The sequence below is a fragment of the Lucilia sericata genome, unplaced genomic scaffold (genome assembly GCF_015586225.1).
Source record: "Lucilia sericata isolate MDLA Ls3-8-SP2 unplaced genomic scaffold, ASM1558622v1 Contig000351F_arrow, whole genome shotgun sequence".
Classification (NCBI taxonomy): domain Eukaryota; kingdom Metazoa; phylum Arthropoda; class Insecta; order Diptera; family Calliphoridae; genus Lucilia; species Lucilia sericata.
In genome coordinates, this window is record NW_023994371.1 from 274,388 (window position 1) to 288,634 (window position 14,247).

At 31.4% G+C, this 14,247-nt stretch overlaps 1 protein-coding gene across 2 annotated transcripts in view; it reads left to right on the plus strand.

Annotated features, from left to right (window-relative positions):
- Positions 1 to 14,247, plus strand: part of LOC119604003 (UPF0047 protein YjbQ) — a 70,439-nt gene that overhangs the window by 1,970 nt on the left and 54,222 nt on the right. Inside the window, exon 1 of one of the 2 annotated variants that reach the window (XM_037956315.1) lies at positions 3,787 to 3,952. The exons of the other annotated variant lie outside the window; for it this stretch is intronic. The gene's annotated coding sequence lies outside the window, so the exon portion shown is untranslated. Of the gene's footprint in view, positions 1 to 3,786; positions 3,953 to 14,247 lie in introns of those variants that run through there. 2 annotated transcript variants of the gene reach the window in all.

The following is a 14,247-nucleotide window of genomic DNA, read 5'->3' on the forward strand; positions in this document are numbered from 1 at the left end:
TTTTCTTTGCAGTTCATTTTAATTCATCTTCCTTTTATATTTCTTACAAAGTTTTTTCAAATTTCTAGCAAAAACAAAAAACTCTCAATTCCTCTTTTAAACAAAACCCAAAAAAAAAAAAAAAAAAATCAAAATTGTTGACTTTTTCCCTTATTTAGTCCCTTTTAATTCATTCATTCTTTATTAATTTAAACTCTATAATCGTAATAATATTAAAACATTAACTTGTATATGAAGTTATATTAATTACTTGACATTTAACTCTAATTTATTTAATTTTCTTTTCGTTTTGTAAATGTCATCGTTGGTATTTGTATTAAAGTTTTGTGTCATGTCAACATACTTTTTTTACCGTTATTTGTATTATTGTTGTTGTTATTATTCTTAAACAGATGACAGTAATCGTCATGGTAGTCATTTCCGCAAAAAAAAAAAACAGAAAAAACTAAGGAAAAAACCATAAACACTAACAAAACTGTTGTACAATTGTGAAAAGGAGTTGTCTTAAAGGAATTTTTCTTTTTTTTTTTACATTGAACTTTGGTAATAAAAACTCGATATTTAAAAAATGCTTTGAGCTTTTAAGGGTTTTATTTTTTTATTTGCGTATTTATAATTTAAAAATTACACAGCACTAATTTTTCAAAAATAATAACATTCGTTTAATATTGATTATTGGGAAATCTAAAAATAGCTGATTTTATAACTTTATTAAGTACAAATGAGTTCAAAAACATTTGAATTTTGTGGTTCATGACTTATGACAACCAAAGTCATTTAATCTATTAATCACATCTGAGCTAGAACTGAATTAGAAACTAAACTAGAATTGAACTGGAAACTGAACTAGAACGAACTAGAACTTGAACTAGGAACTGAACTGGAACTGAACTAGAACTGAACTAGAACTGAACTAGAACTACTAGAACTGACTGTACTAGAACTGAACTAGAAACTGAACTAGAACTGAACTAGAACTGAAACTAGAACTGACTAGAACTGAACTAGAACTGAACTAGAACTGAACTAGAACTGAACTAGAACTGAACTAGAACTGAACTAGAACTGAACTAGAACTGAACTAGAACTGAACTAGAACTGAACTAGAACTGAACTAGAACTGAACTAGAACTGAACTAGAACTGAACTGAACTAGAACTGAACTAGAACTGAACTAGAACTGAACTAGAACTGAACTAGAACTGAACTAGAACTGAACTAGAACTGAACTAGAACGAACTAGAACTGAACTAGAACTGAACTAGAACTGAACTAGAACTGAACTAGAACTGAACTAGAACTGAACTAGAACTGAACTAGAACTGAACTAGAACTGAACTAGAACTGAACTAGAACTGAACTAGAACTGAACTAGAACTGAACTAGAAACTGAACTAGAACTGAACTAGAACTGAACTAGAACTGAACTAGAACTGAACTAGAACTGAACTAGAACTGAACTAGAAACTGAACTAGAACTGAACTAGAACTGAACTAGAACTGAACTAGAACTGAACTAGAACTGAACTAGAACTGAACTAGAACTGAACTAGAACTGAACTAGAACTGAACTAGAACTGAACTAGAACTGAACTAGAACTGAACTAGAACTGAACTAGAACTGAACTAGAACTGAACTAGAACTGAACTAGAACTGAAGTAGTAGAACTGACTAGAACTGAACTAGAACTGAACTAGAACTGAACTAGAACTGAACTAGAACTGAACTAGAACTGAACTAGAACTGAACTAGAACTGAACTAGAACTGAACTAGAACTGAACTAGAACTGAACTAGAACTGAACTAGAACTGAACTAGAACTGAACTAGAACTGAACTAGAACTGAACTAGAACTGAACTAGAACTGAACTGAACTGAACTAGAACTGAACTAGAACTGAACTAGAACTGAACTGGAACTGAACTAGAACTGAACTAGAACTGAACTAGAACTGAACTAGAACTGAACTAGAACTGAACTAGAACTGAACTAGAACTGAACTAGAACTGAACTAGAACTGAACTAGAACTGAACTAGAACTGAACTAGAACTGAACTAGAACTGAACTAGAACTGAACTAGAACTGAACTAGAACTGAACTAGAACTGAACTAGAACTGAACTAGAACTGAACTAGAACTGAACTAGAACTGAACTAGAACTGAACTAGAACTGAACTAGAACTGAACTAGAACTGAATTAGAACTGAATTAGAACTGAACTAGAACTGAACTAGAACTGAACTAGAACTGAACTAGAACTGAACTAGAACTGAACTAGAACTGAACTAGAACTGAACTAGAACTGAACTAGAACTGAACTAGACTGAACTAGAACTGAACTAGAACTGAAATAGAACTGAACTAGAACTGAACTAGAACTGAACTAGAACTGAACTAGAACTGAACTAGAACTGAACTAGAACGGAACTAGAACTGAACTAGAACTGAACTAGAACTGAACTAGAACTGAACTAGAACTGAACTAGAACTGAACTAGAACTGAACTAGAACTGAACTAGAACTGAACTAGAACTGAACTAGAACTGAACTAGAACTGAACTGAACTAGAACTGAACTAGAATTGAACTAGAACTGAACTAGAACAAGAACTGAACCAGATCTGAACTAGAACAGAACTAGAACTGAACTAGAACTGAACTAGAACTCAACTAAACTAAACCTTTATTTCAGATATATAAAAAATTTATTGAAAATTCTAAAATTGTAACATCCTATAATTAAAATAGGCACTTTACTACTTTAAAGTAAAAGATCGACAAAATGCCTATACAACTCATATTAGATCTTCTTCATAAGTATTAAAAATCATGGTATCTTTATATAACTAATAACATTTACATATGTACATCTATAAATGCATATTACATACATACATATATTTTTAAAATTTCCAAAACACATCGGAATCGGTTAACAATTGATTAATTCCTTTAGAAAAGTTCTTATAACTCATTTATAGAATTAGGCTTTCTATTGAAAATAATTAATTTGTCGAATAAATTAATGTATCGTAATGCAATTTGTCATAAAGGTGAAATAATAAGAACTGGTTTGAAACAAGCATTTAACGAAAATAATTTTGTACTATTTTTATTTTATTTGAGCATTTGTGAATAATACATATTAAAATTATTAACAATAATAAGTATTATACATATTTATATAAAATTACAAAAAATAATTGAACACTTTTAAAAAACTCTAAACATTTTGACATCAAATATTTTAAATTTTAAGGCAAAAACAAATATAACGAGTAAATCCAAAACAACTAACGAATGACAGAAAATAACGTTAAAGAGAGTAAAATAAGTTTGAGTATGTAAGAGAAGACATACATACATAAATAAACAGAAAGAGAGCAGAGCAGAATGAATGCAAATAGAATAATACAAAAAATATGCCAAATGTTAAAAAACTAATAATATTAATAATTAAAAAATCCAAAATAACAAAAATAAAAAGAAAAGAAATAAAAAAATTAACACACAAAATTTAAACAATGGCAACACTAAACAAGCACCGGTCAAATATCGATTGTTTAAGAAAAAACAACAAAAACATCTGCTCTAAAACAATTGTGAATGAAATAAAAGAAAATAAATAAAAATAGAACTTATTATTTATTAAAGTGTTTAATTTTAATGTGCAATCTTAATCATCATTAAATAAACATTAAATTAAAAGAATATCTGAAGACAATTTGCATTGTTTTCATTGTAGTGTATTTGGTTAATTATGTTTGTTTTCCTTTCTCTCAGTGTCTCGCTGTATTGTTATCGACCAGTTTTACCATCCCTAACGCAATTGGAAGAAGAAAAAAGTGTGCAAATAAATAATTTGCTGATAATAAAACAATAGTGTTTCATTTGCAAAAATAAGTGTTATTTGTTTAATAAATTGTTTGCCTGCAGTGATTTTTGAATAAGGTAAATGAAAGCTACGACTATTTTCATTAAATTGTGAAACAAATTGTCCGATATTTTCATATTTTTTTTCCTTCGCAAAACAACAAACGCATTGCAATGCATTGTGTCTCTGCCCAATAATGTGACCAGGCCAAGTGGATAGCAAAATATCCATCCACTTGTTCTTTCTTCTTACAATATTGATAAAGACAAGTGTGTTTTTCTCCTTCCTTTTGTGTGCTGTGTTTCGCTTGATAGATTTATTGAATTGGAAAATCCATGTCATTATTGTTTATAATTCGTATTAGTCCAAAGTCAATTATATCTAATTGTTTGGTATAATAGATTGACCTTCTTGGAATAAAGGTAACAATGATTTCAAAATCTGATAAATGGCAATCGGTTTATTTAAGAATAATCTACATATTCTATAGTTTAGTTTTAGAAAACTGAACAGGAACTTATTTAGAACTGAACTAGAACTTAGTTCAGTTCTAGATAAGAACTGAACTAGAATTGAACTACAACTGAACTAGAACTGAACTAGAACTGAACTAGAACTGAACTAGAACTGAACTAGAACTGAACTAGAACTGAACTAGAACTGAACTAGAACTGAACTAGAACTGAACGAGAACTGAACTAGAACTGAACTAGAACTGAACTAGAACTGAACTAGAACTGAACTGAAACTAGAACTGAACTAGAACTGAACTAGAACTGAACTAGAACTGAACTAGAACTGAACTAGAACTGAACTAGAACTGAACTAGAACTGAACTAGAACTGAACTAGAACTGAACTAGAACTGAACTAGAACTGAACTAGAACTGAACTAGAACTGAACTAGAACTGAACTAGAACTGAACTAGAACTGAACTAGAACTGAACTAGAACTGAACTAGAACTGAACTAGAACTGAACTAGAACTGAACTAGAACTGAACTAGAACTGAACTAGAACGAACTAGAACTAGACTGAACTAGAACTGAACTAGAACTGAACTAGAACTGAACTAGAACTGAACTAGAACTGAACTAGAACTGAACTAGAACTGAACTAGAACTGAACTAGAAACTGAACTAGAACTGAACTAGAACTGAACTAGAACTGAACTAGAACTGAACTAGAACTGAACTAGAACTGAACTAGAACTGAACTAGAACTGAACTAGAACTGAACTAGAACTGAACTAGAACTGAACTAGAACTGAACTAGAACTGAACTAGAACTGAACTAGAACTGACTGAACTAGAACTGAACTAGAACTGAACTAGAACTGAACTAGAACTGAACTAGAACTGAACTGAAAGAACTGAACTAGAACTGAACTAGAACTGAACTAGAACTGAACTAGAACTGAACTAGAACTGAACTAGAACTGAACTAGAACTGAACTAGAACTGAACTAGAACTGAACTAGAACTGAACTAGAACTGAACTAGAACTGAACTAGAACTGAACTAGAACTGAACTAGAACTGAACTAGAACTGAAGTAGAACTGAAGTAGAACTGAACTAGAACTGAACTAGAACTGAACTAGAACTGAACTAGAACTGAACTAGAACTAAAACTGAAATAGAAGTGAACTAAACTTAACTGAAGTAGAACTAAATTTCAACTGAAATCTAGTACAATTTTACGTTTCACACTTTCATTAAATAAATCAATTACAAATACGTTTGTACATATATGTATGTATCTAAAAATTTTATCCGTATTGTATCCTTAAAATATAAAAAAATGGTGTTTAAAGCTTTTTCTTTTCCACTATTTTGTTTTCACTTGGTCTTGATTTAAGTTATTTTTTTGGGAATTTCTTTTCAAATATTGATAAAATCAAAGTACATACTTCATACACATATTAACACTTGAAGTGTTTAATTGTATCTTTATGGAAACGTAATAATAACTTTTAATATTTAGTTTTACGTGTGTCGAAGGGAATTGAAATAAATAAATGAAAATGGATAAAAATACCTTTATTAAGATATTGAAAAGTTAAATGTGGTAAAAAATCGTTATATACATAAGTATTTCAATATTTTATTTCATAAAAATAACTCGTATTAAGAACGAACGTTACCCCAAATAATAATTCTCATGCTTTGCACCAGAAATATATTTGCATCATAACTGAAATATAGCAAATATAGAATAAGACTTAAAGTGAATTTGAAGTGACCTAGAAGTGAACTATAACTAAACTGAAGCCGCAAATTGACAATTGATTATTTTAAATAAAGGAAAATGTATTTGCTTTCTCCATAAACTTCATAAAATCAATATAATAATCACCTGAACTTAATATGATAAATATAACCAAAAATATCGACGTTAAAAATTGTTAAAACATACGTTTTTTCTAACTATTAAACAAAAACGCAAAAAATGGGGGTAAAAATCACTATTATTTCTTTTGTTTTACATTTGTTAGCTACAACTTTGTTGTTGTGTTTTTTGTGAGTTTGTTAGAAATACAATGAAGTACAAGTGGAAGTATGTAAGATAGGCAGACAAAATAGTGAGTGTAGTCCATGACGAAGAAGTGGTAGTTAAAGAATTGTGTGTGCGGAATGTGTGTCTGGTTTCGTTGTTGTCTTTTTCAAGTGAAGTTGCAAGTTAAAATTGTGTCGTTTCTTTTTTTTATTCCATTTTATTTATGCCACAATATTATTTTTGTGGTCGTAATGAAGGCAAAAATTAAAGTCTTAATAAACAAAAGTTTTAGAAAATAAAAATAAACAACAGCAATAACCAAAAAAGGTGAATTAGGAATCTGCAATGTTATGTCAATAATTAAAAAAATCAACACAGTATTAGAACAAGTGCAATTATACAAATTTTTAAATTGTCTGAAAAGAAATGGAAGTTAAATTAATTCTTCCCATTTTGTTGTTCTTTGCATTTAAGTGTATTTGTGCAAGTAAGAACTGAATTAGAACTAAACTAGAACTGAATTAAAACTGAACTAGAACTGAACTAGAACTGAACTAGAACTGAACTAGAACTGAACTAGAACTGAACTAGAACTGAACTAGAACTGAACTAGAACTGAACTAGAACTGAACTAGAACTGAACTAGAACTGAACTAGAACTGAACTAGAACTGAACTAGAACTGAACTAGAACTGAACTAGAACTGAACTAGAACTGAACTAGAACTGAACTAGAACTGAACTAGAACTGAACTAGAACTGAACTAGAACTGAACTAGAACTGAACTAGAACTGAACTAGAACTGAACTAGAACTGAACTAGAACTGAACTAGAACTGAACTAGAACTGAACTAGAACTGAACTAGAACTGAACTAGAACTGAACTAGAACTGAACTAGAACTGAACTAGAACTGAACTAGAACTGAACTAGAACTGAACTAGAACTGAACTAGAACTGAACTAGAACTGAACTAGAACTGAACTAGAACTGAACTAGAACTGAACTAGAACTGAACTAGAAACTGAACTAGAACTGAACTAGAACTGAACTAGAATGAACTAGAACTGAACTAGAACTGAACTAGAACTGAACTAGAACTGAACTAGAACTGAACTAGAACTGAACTAGAACTGAACTAGAACTGAACTAGAACTGAACTAGAACTGAACTAGAACTGACTAGAACTGAACTAGAACTGAACTAGAACTGAACTAGAACTGAACTAGAACTGAACTAGAACTGAACTAGAACTGAACTAGAACTGAACTAGAACTGAACTAGAACTGAACTAGAACTGAACTAGAAAGAACTAGAACTGAACTAGAACTGAACTAGAACTGAACTAGAACTGAACTAGAACTGAACTAGAACTGAACTAGAAAAACTAGAACTGAACTAGAACTGAACTAGAACTGAACTAGAACTGAACTAGAACTGAACTAGAACTGAACTAGAACTGAACTAGAACTGAACTAGAACTGAACTAGAACTGAACTAGAACTGAACTAGAACTGAACTAGAACTGAACTAGAACTGAACTAGAACTGAACTAGAACTGAACTAGAACTGAACTAGAACTGAACTAGAACTGAACTAGAACTGAACTAGAACTGAACTAGAACTGAACTAGAACTGAACTAGAACTGAACTAGAACTGAACTAGAACTGAACTAGAACTGAACTAGAACTGAACTAGAACTGAACTAGAACTGAACTAGAACTGAACTAGAACTGAACTAGAACTGAACTAGAACTGAACTAGAACTGAACTAGAACTGAACTAGAACTGAACTAGAACTGAACTAGAACTGAACTAGAACTGAACTAGAACTGAACTAGAACTGAACTAGAACTGAACTAGAACTGAACTAGAACTGAACTAGAACTGAACTGAACTAGAACTGAACTAGAACTGAACTAGAACTGAACTAGAACTGAACTAGAACTGAACTAGAACTGAACTAGAACTGAACTAGAACTGAACTAGAACTGAACTAGAAACTGAACTAGAACTGAACTAGAACTGAACTAGAACTGAACTAGAACTGAACTAGAACTGAACTAGAACTGAACTAGAACTGAACTAGAACTGAACTAGAACTGAACTAGAACTGAACTAGAACTGAACTAGAACTGAACTAGAACTGAACTAGAACTGAACTAGAACTGAACTAGAACTGAACTAGAACTGAACTAGAACTGAACTAGAACTGAACTAGAACTGAACTAGAACTGAACTAGAACTGAACTAGAACTGAACTAGAACTGAACTAGAACTGAACTAGAACTGAACTAGAACTGAACTAGAATGAACTAGAACTGAACTAGAACTGAACTAGAACTGAACTAGAACTGAACTAGAACTGAACTAGAACTGAACTAGAACTGAACTAGAACTGAACTAGAACTGAACTAGAACTGAACTAGAACTGAACTAGAACTGAACTAGAACTGAACTAGAACTGAACTAGAACTGAACTAGAACTGAACTAGAACTGAACTAGAACTGAACTAGAACTGAACTAGAACTGAACTAGAACTGAACTAGAACTGAACTAGAACTGAACTAGAACTGAACTAGAACTGAACTAGAACTGAACTAGAACTGAACTAGAACTGAACTAGAATGAACTAGAACTGAACTAGAACTGAACTAGAACTGAACTAGAACTGAACTAGAACTGAACTAGAACTGAACTAGAACTGAACTAGAACTGAACTAGAAACTGAACTAGAACTGAACTAGACTGAACTAGAACTGAAACTAGAACTGAACTAGAACTGAACTAGAACTGAACTAGAACTGAACTAGAACTGAACTAGAACTGAACTAGAACTGAACTAGAACTGAACTAGAACTGAACTAGAACTGAACTAGAACTGAACTAGAACTGAACTAGAACTGAACTAGAACTGAACTAGAACTGAACTAGAACTGAACTAGAACTGAACTAGAACTGAACTAGAACTGAACTAGAACTGAACTAGAACTGAACTAGAACTGAACTAGAACTGAACTAGAACTGAACTAGAACTGAACTAGAACTGAACTAGAACTGAACTAGAACTGAACTAGAACTGAACTAGAACTGAACTAGAACTGAACTAGAACTGAACTAGAACTGAACTAGAACTGAACTAGAACTGAACTGCACTGAACTGAACTGAACTAACTGAACTAGAACTGAACTAGAACTGAACTAGAACTGAACTAGAACTGAACTAGAACTGAACTAGAATGAACTAGAACTGAACTAGAACTGAACTAGAACTGAACTAGAACTGAACTAGAACTGAACTAGAACTGAACTAGAACTGAACTAGAACTGAACTAGAACTGAACTAGAACTGAACTAGAACTGAACTAGAACTGAACTAGAACTGAACTAGAACTGAACTAGAACTGAACTAGAACTGAACTAGAACTGAACAAAACTAGAACTGAACTAGAACTGAACTAGAACTAACAACAAACTGAACAAGTTTTGAAGAGAGTATATTTCTGAATTTAAACCAATTTTTTGTTAACCGGAATATTTAGTGTAATTCAATAAAGGAAACCTTTCTATTATTAAATCATATAATTTACAACATGCTACAAATCTCTACATAAATGTAACATTTCTTCATAATATAGGGTAACAATATTGCATTCATTTCGACAATTATATTGAAGAAGAAATTGATTTTTTCCTTTATAGTTACTATCACTTCCAAAGCTGGGGTTGTTAATATTGGCGTTTGATTGTTTATTCTTTATGGTTGGGTTGGTTATATTTCTTTGTTTTACTAGTTGATACAGTGGGTATGGCAACAGACCGTATTTTGTAAGAAAAAACTATTTTATATATATTTATGGGACTTTTAGAAAGTTAAAATAGAAAGGAATTAGGTCAATAGTTTCATAAATGGAAAATAGAGTACATATAGTGGAAAATGTTAATAAATAACGAAACAAATTCGCGAGTAATATAATTTGTTTCTTTAAGTATGTTAGTGTCAGGAGCCTAATAATAAGTCTTCGGGTTGTACACTTATAAAAGTATTGAAAGAAGTATTAAAAACATACATTTTTACTAACATTGGGGAAATATCAATATTTTAATAGTACTACTAACTACTGTTCAATATCCGTTAGTACTTTCCTGTTTTTCCAAGCTCTTCAAATACTCTATATGCAAAGATTGTAAATGCAGTTTTTGCTTCTGTTTTTTAAAGGTATAACAATTTAATTCCCTTTTTCATTGTTTCCATTTCGGTGTATTTTTTTTTCTTACTAAAATTTATCTTCTTATTTTCTTTACTTTTTTATTTTTAAATGAATTTTAATTTATGGTTATTTTTCCTTTTGAGTTTAACCAACAAAATGTTGAATTTTTACAAATATTTTTCCTAGATTTAGAAGAAAAATAAAGAAATGTAATCCTATTTTCCCGTTTTAAATACATATATTTTTATTGTGCCACATGTTTAACGTTGAATTTTGAGTTCTTTTATTATTCTGACTTTCTTATAATCTACCTTTAAATTTGTTTCTATTGTTGGTTTCGAAAAACGGTCTCAAAAGCGGAAATACTACAAATTGTACTCTCTTGTTCCTTTAAACTTCTATATGAAATGGTCATATATTTACATTTGAATGTGTACATCCCAGTAAACATATTAATTTGAAGATAACAATTTTAACCACTTTCACAGACCGAAGTGTCTATTCAGAAAGTTAAGTTCAGTTCAGTTCAAGTCTAGTTCTAGTTCAGTTCAAGTTCACTTCTAGTTCAGTTCTAGTTCTAGTTCTAGTTCAGTTCTAGTTCAGTTCTAGTTCAGTTCTAGTTCAGTTCTAGTTCAGTTCTAGTTCAGTTCTAGTTCAGTTCTAGTTCAGTTCTAGTTCAGTTCTAGTTCAGTTCTAGTTCAGTTCTAGTTCAGTTCAGTTCAGTCTAGTAGTTCTAGTTCAGTTCTAGTTCAGTTCTAGTATTTCAGTCTCTAGTTCAGTTCTAGTTCAGTTCTAGTTCAGTTCTAGTTCAGTTCTAGTTCAGTTCTAGTTCAGTTCTAGTTCAGTTCTAGTCAGTCTAGTTCAGTTCTAGTTCGTCATGTTCAGTTCTAGTTCAGTTTCTAGTTCAGTTCTAGTTCAGTTCTAGTTCAGTTTCATTCAGTTCTAGGTTCTGTTCTAGTTCAGTTTCTAGTTAGTTCTAGTTCAGTTCTAGTTCAGTTCTAGTTCAGTTCTAGTTCAGTTCTAGTTCAGTTCTAGTTCAGTTCTAGTTCATTTCTAGTTCAGTTTAGTTCAGTTCTAGTTCAGTTCTAGTTCAGTTCTAGTTCAGTTCTAGTTCAGTTCTAGTTCAGTTCTAGTTCAGTTCTAGTTCAGTTCTAGTTCAGTTCTAGTTCAGTTCTAGTTCAGTTCTAGTCAGTTCTAGTTCAGTTCTAGTTCAGTTCTAGTTCAGTTCTAGTTCAGTTCTAGTTCAGTTCTAGTTCAGTTCTAGTTCAGTTCTAGTTCAGTTCTAGTTCAGTTCTAGTTCAGTTCTAGTTCAGTTCTAGTTCAGTTCTAGTTCAGTTCTAGTTCAGTTCTAGTTCAGTTCTAGTTCAGTTCTAGTTCAGTTCTAGTTCAGTTCTAGTTCAGTTCTAGTTCAGTTCTAGTTCAGTTCTAGTTCAGTTCTAGTTCAGTTCTAGTTCAGTTCTAGTTCAGTTCTAGTTCTAGTTCAGTTCTAGTTCAGTTCTAGTTCAGTTTAGTTCAGTTCTAGTTCAGTTCTAGTTCAGTTCTAGTTCAGTTCTAGTTCAGTTCTAGTTCAGTTCTAGTTCAGTCTAGTTCAGTTCTAGTTCAGTTCTAGTTCAGTTCTAGTTCAGTTCTAGTTCAGTTCTAGTTCAGTTCTAGTTCAGTTCTAGTTCAGTTCTAGTTCAGTTCTAGTTCAGTTCTAGTTCAGTTTCTAGTTCAGTTCTAGTCAGTCTCTTCAGTTCTGTTCAGTTCTAGTTCAGTTCTAGTTCAGTTCTAGTTCAGTTCTAGTTCAGTTCTAGTTCAGTTCTAGTTCAGTTCTAGTTCAGTTCTGTCAGTTCTAGTTCAGTTCTAGTTCAGTTCTAGTTCAGTTCTAGTTCAGTCTAGTTCAGTTTCTAGTTCAGTTCTCGTTCAGTTCTAGTTCAGTTCTAGTTCAGTTCTAGTTCAGTTCTAGTCAGTTCTAGTTAGTTTCTAGTTCAGTTCTAGTTTTCAGTTCTAGTTCAGTTCTAGTCAGTTCAGTTCAGTTTCTAGTTCAGTTCTAGTTCAGTTCTAGTTCAGTTCTAGTTCAGTTCTAGTTCAGTTCTAGTTCAGTTCTAGTTCAGTTCTAGTTCAGTTCTAGTTCAGTTCTAGTTCAGTTTCTAGTTCAGTTCTAGTTCAGTTCTAGTTCAGTTCTAGTTCAGTTCTAGTTTATGGTTCAGTTCTAGTTCAGTTCTGTTCAGTTCTAGTTCAGTTCTAGTTCAGTTCTAGTTCAGTTTCTAGTTCAGTTCTAGTTAGTTCAGTTCTAGTTCAGTTCTAGTTCAGTTCTAGTTCAGTTCTAGTTCAGTTTAGTCAGTTCTAGTCGTTCTAGTTCAGTTCTAGTTCAGTTCTAGTTCAGTTCTAGTTCAGTTCTAGTTCAGTTCTCAGTTCTAGTTCTAGTTCAGTTTCTTAGTTCAGTTCTAGTTCAGTTCTAGTTCAGTTCTAGTTCAGTCTAGTTCAGTTCTAGTTCAGTTCTAGTTCAGTTCTAGTTCAGTTCTAGTTCAGTTCTAGTTCAGTTCTAGTTCAGTTCTAGTTCAGTTCTAGTTCAGTTCTAGTCAGTTCTAGTTCAGTTCTAGTTCTATTCTAGTTCCCGGAAAGCATTTTTTTGAACCCCATATTTAAATGTTTGTTTGCTGGAGTATTTATGCTCACATGCCGTTTGTGTTAATATGTTAGAATTAGGTTAAAAGTGTTGTAATATGGAAAGCAATGAACTTTATGTTTGCTTTCCTTCTTCATTTACCAGTCTTCTCTTGCTCTCTTCCTCTCTTTTAAACACTCCTTTAACTTCCTTTTCTGTAATAAACTGTTACTGATTTTTTTACTTTTGTTGTGTGTTCATTCGTTTCATATTTCATTGCTTCATCTTCTTGTTGCCCTGCCGCACGTTTAAAGTAGACAATTTACATTGTTTTTCAAGTGAAACATTTGGTACTCTGCGGTTCTTTATTTATTTTGTATCGTTTTTTCCTGGTATTTTATTAAATATTTAAAATATCGACATACATTTTTTAAGCTTTTAGTATGAGTGGTAACGGTATGTAAATTCTATTGACATCTTCTGTTATGTAGAAGAAAAAAAAATTTAAATGGTCGAAACATGTTTTAGGTTATTTTCTTTAATTTATTTATTTGGGGGTTTTAAGGTTTTAACAATTTTTGATAACTCGATATATTTATAGTGAGTTTTAAAGATATATTTATAGTGATTTTAAAGTCTGAGCTAACTAAAGGCTAACATTGAAATAATGAAATGGACATTTATTGAAATGTCAAAGTGCGATATTGTTGTTGTGCTAAAACTTTAAAAAAAATTAAAATTAGAAGGCAATTTTGATAAGTCATACAAATCAGATGAATTTTCAAAATTGTTTTCTAACTGGTATATTGGTATATTTTCTAATAAACTTCTCTTTATTAATAAATATTTATTCATTCATTTAGTTAGGTACTCATCTCGAGATTTATAAACATCTATAATAAATTTCAAAAAACCAATTAACAAATTTAAATAATAAATTCATTTCACAGTACAATACTTCCAAAATTGAAAACAAATACCTTCCAACCTACAGACATACAATGTATCAATTTCATTATCATATTTAGAAAATCATCTATAGAGACGTAATAATTAAAAATTACCCTAAATAGATAT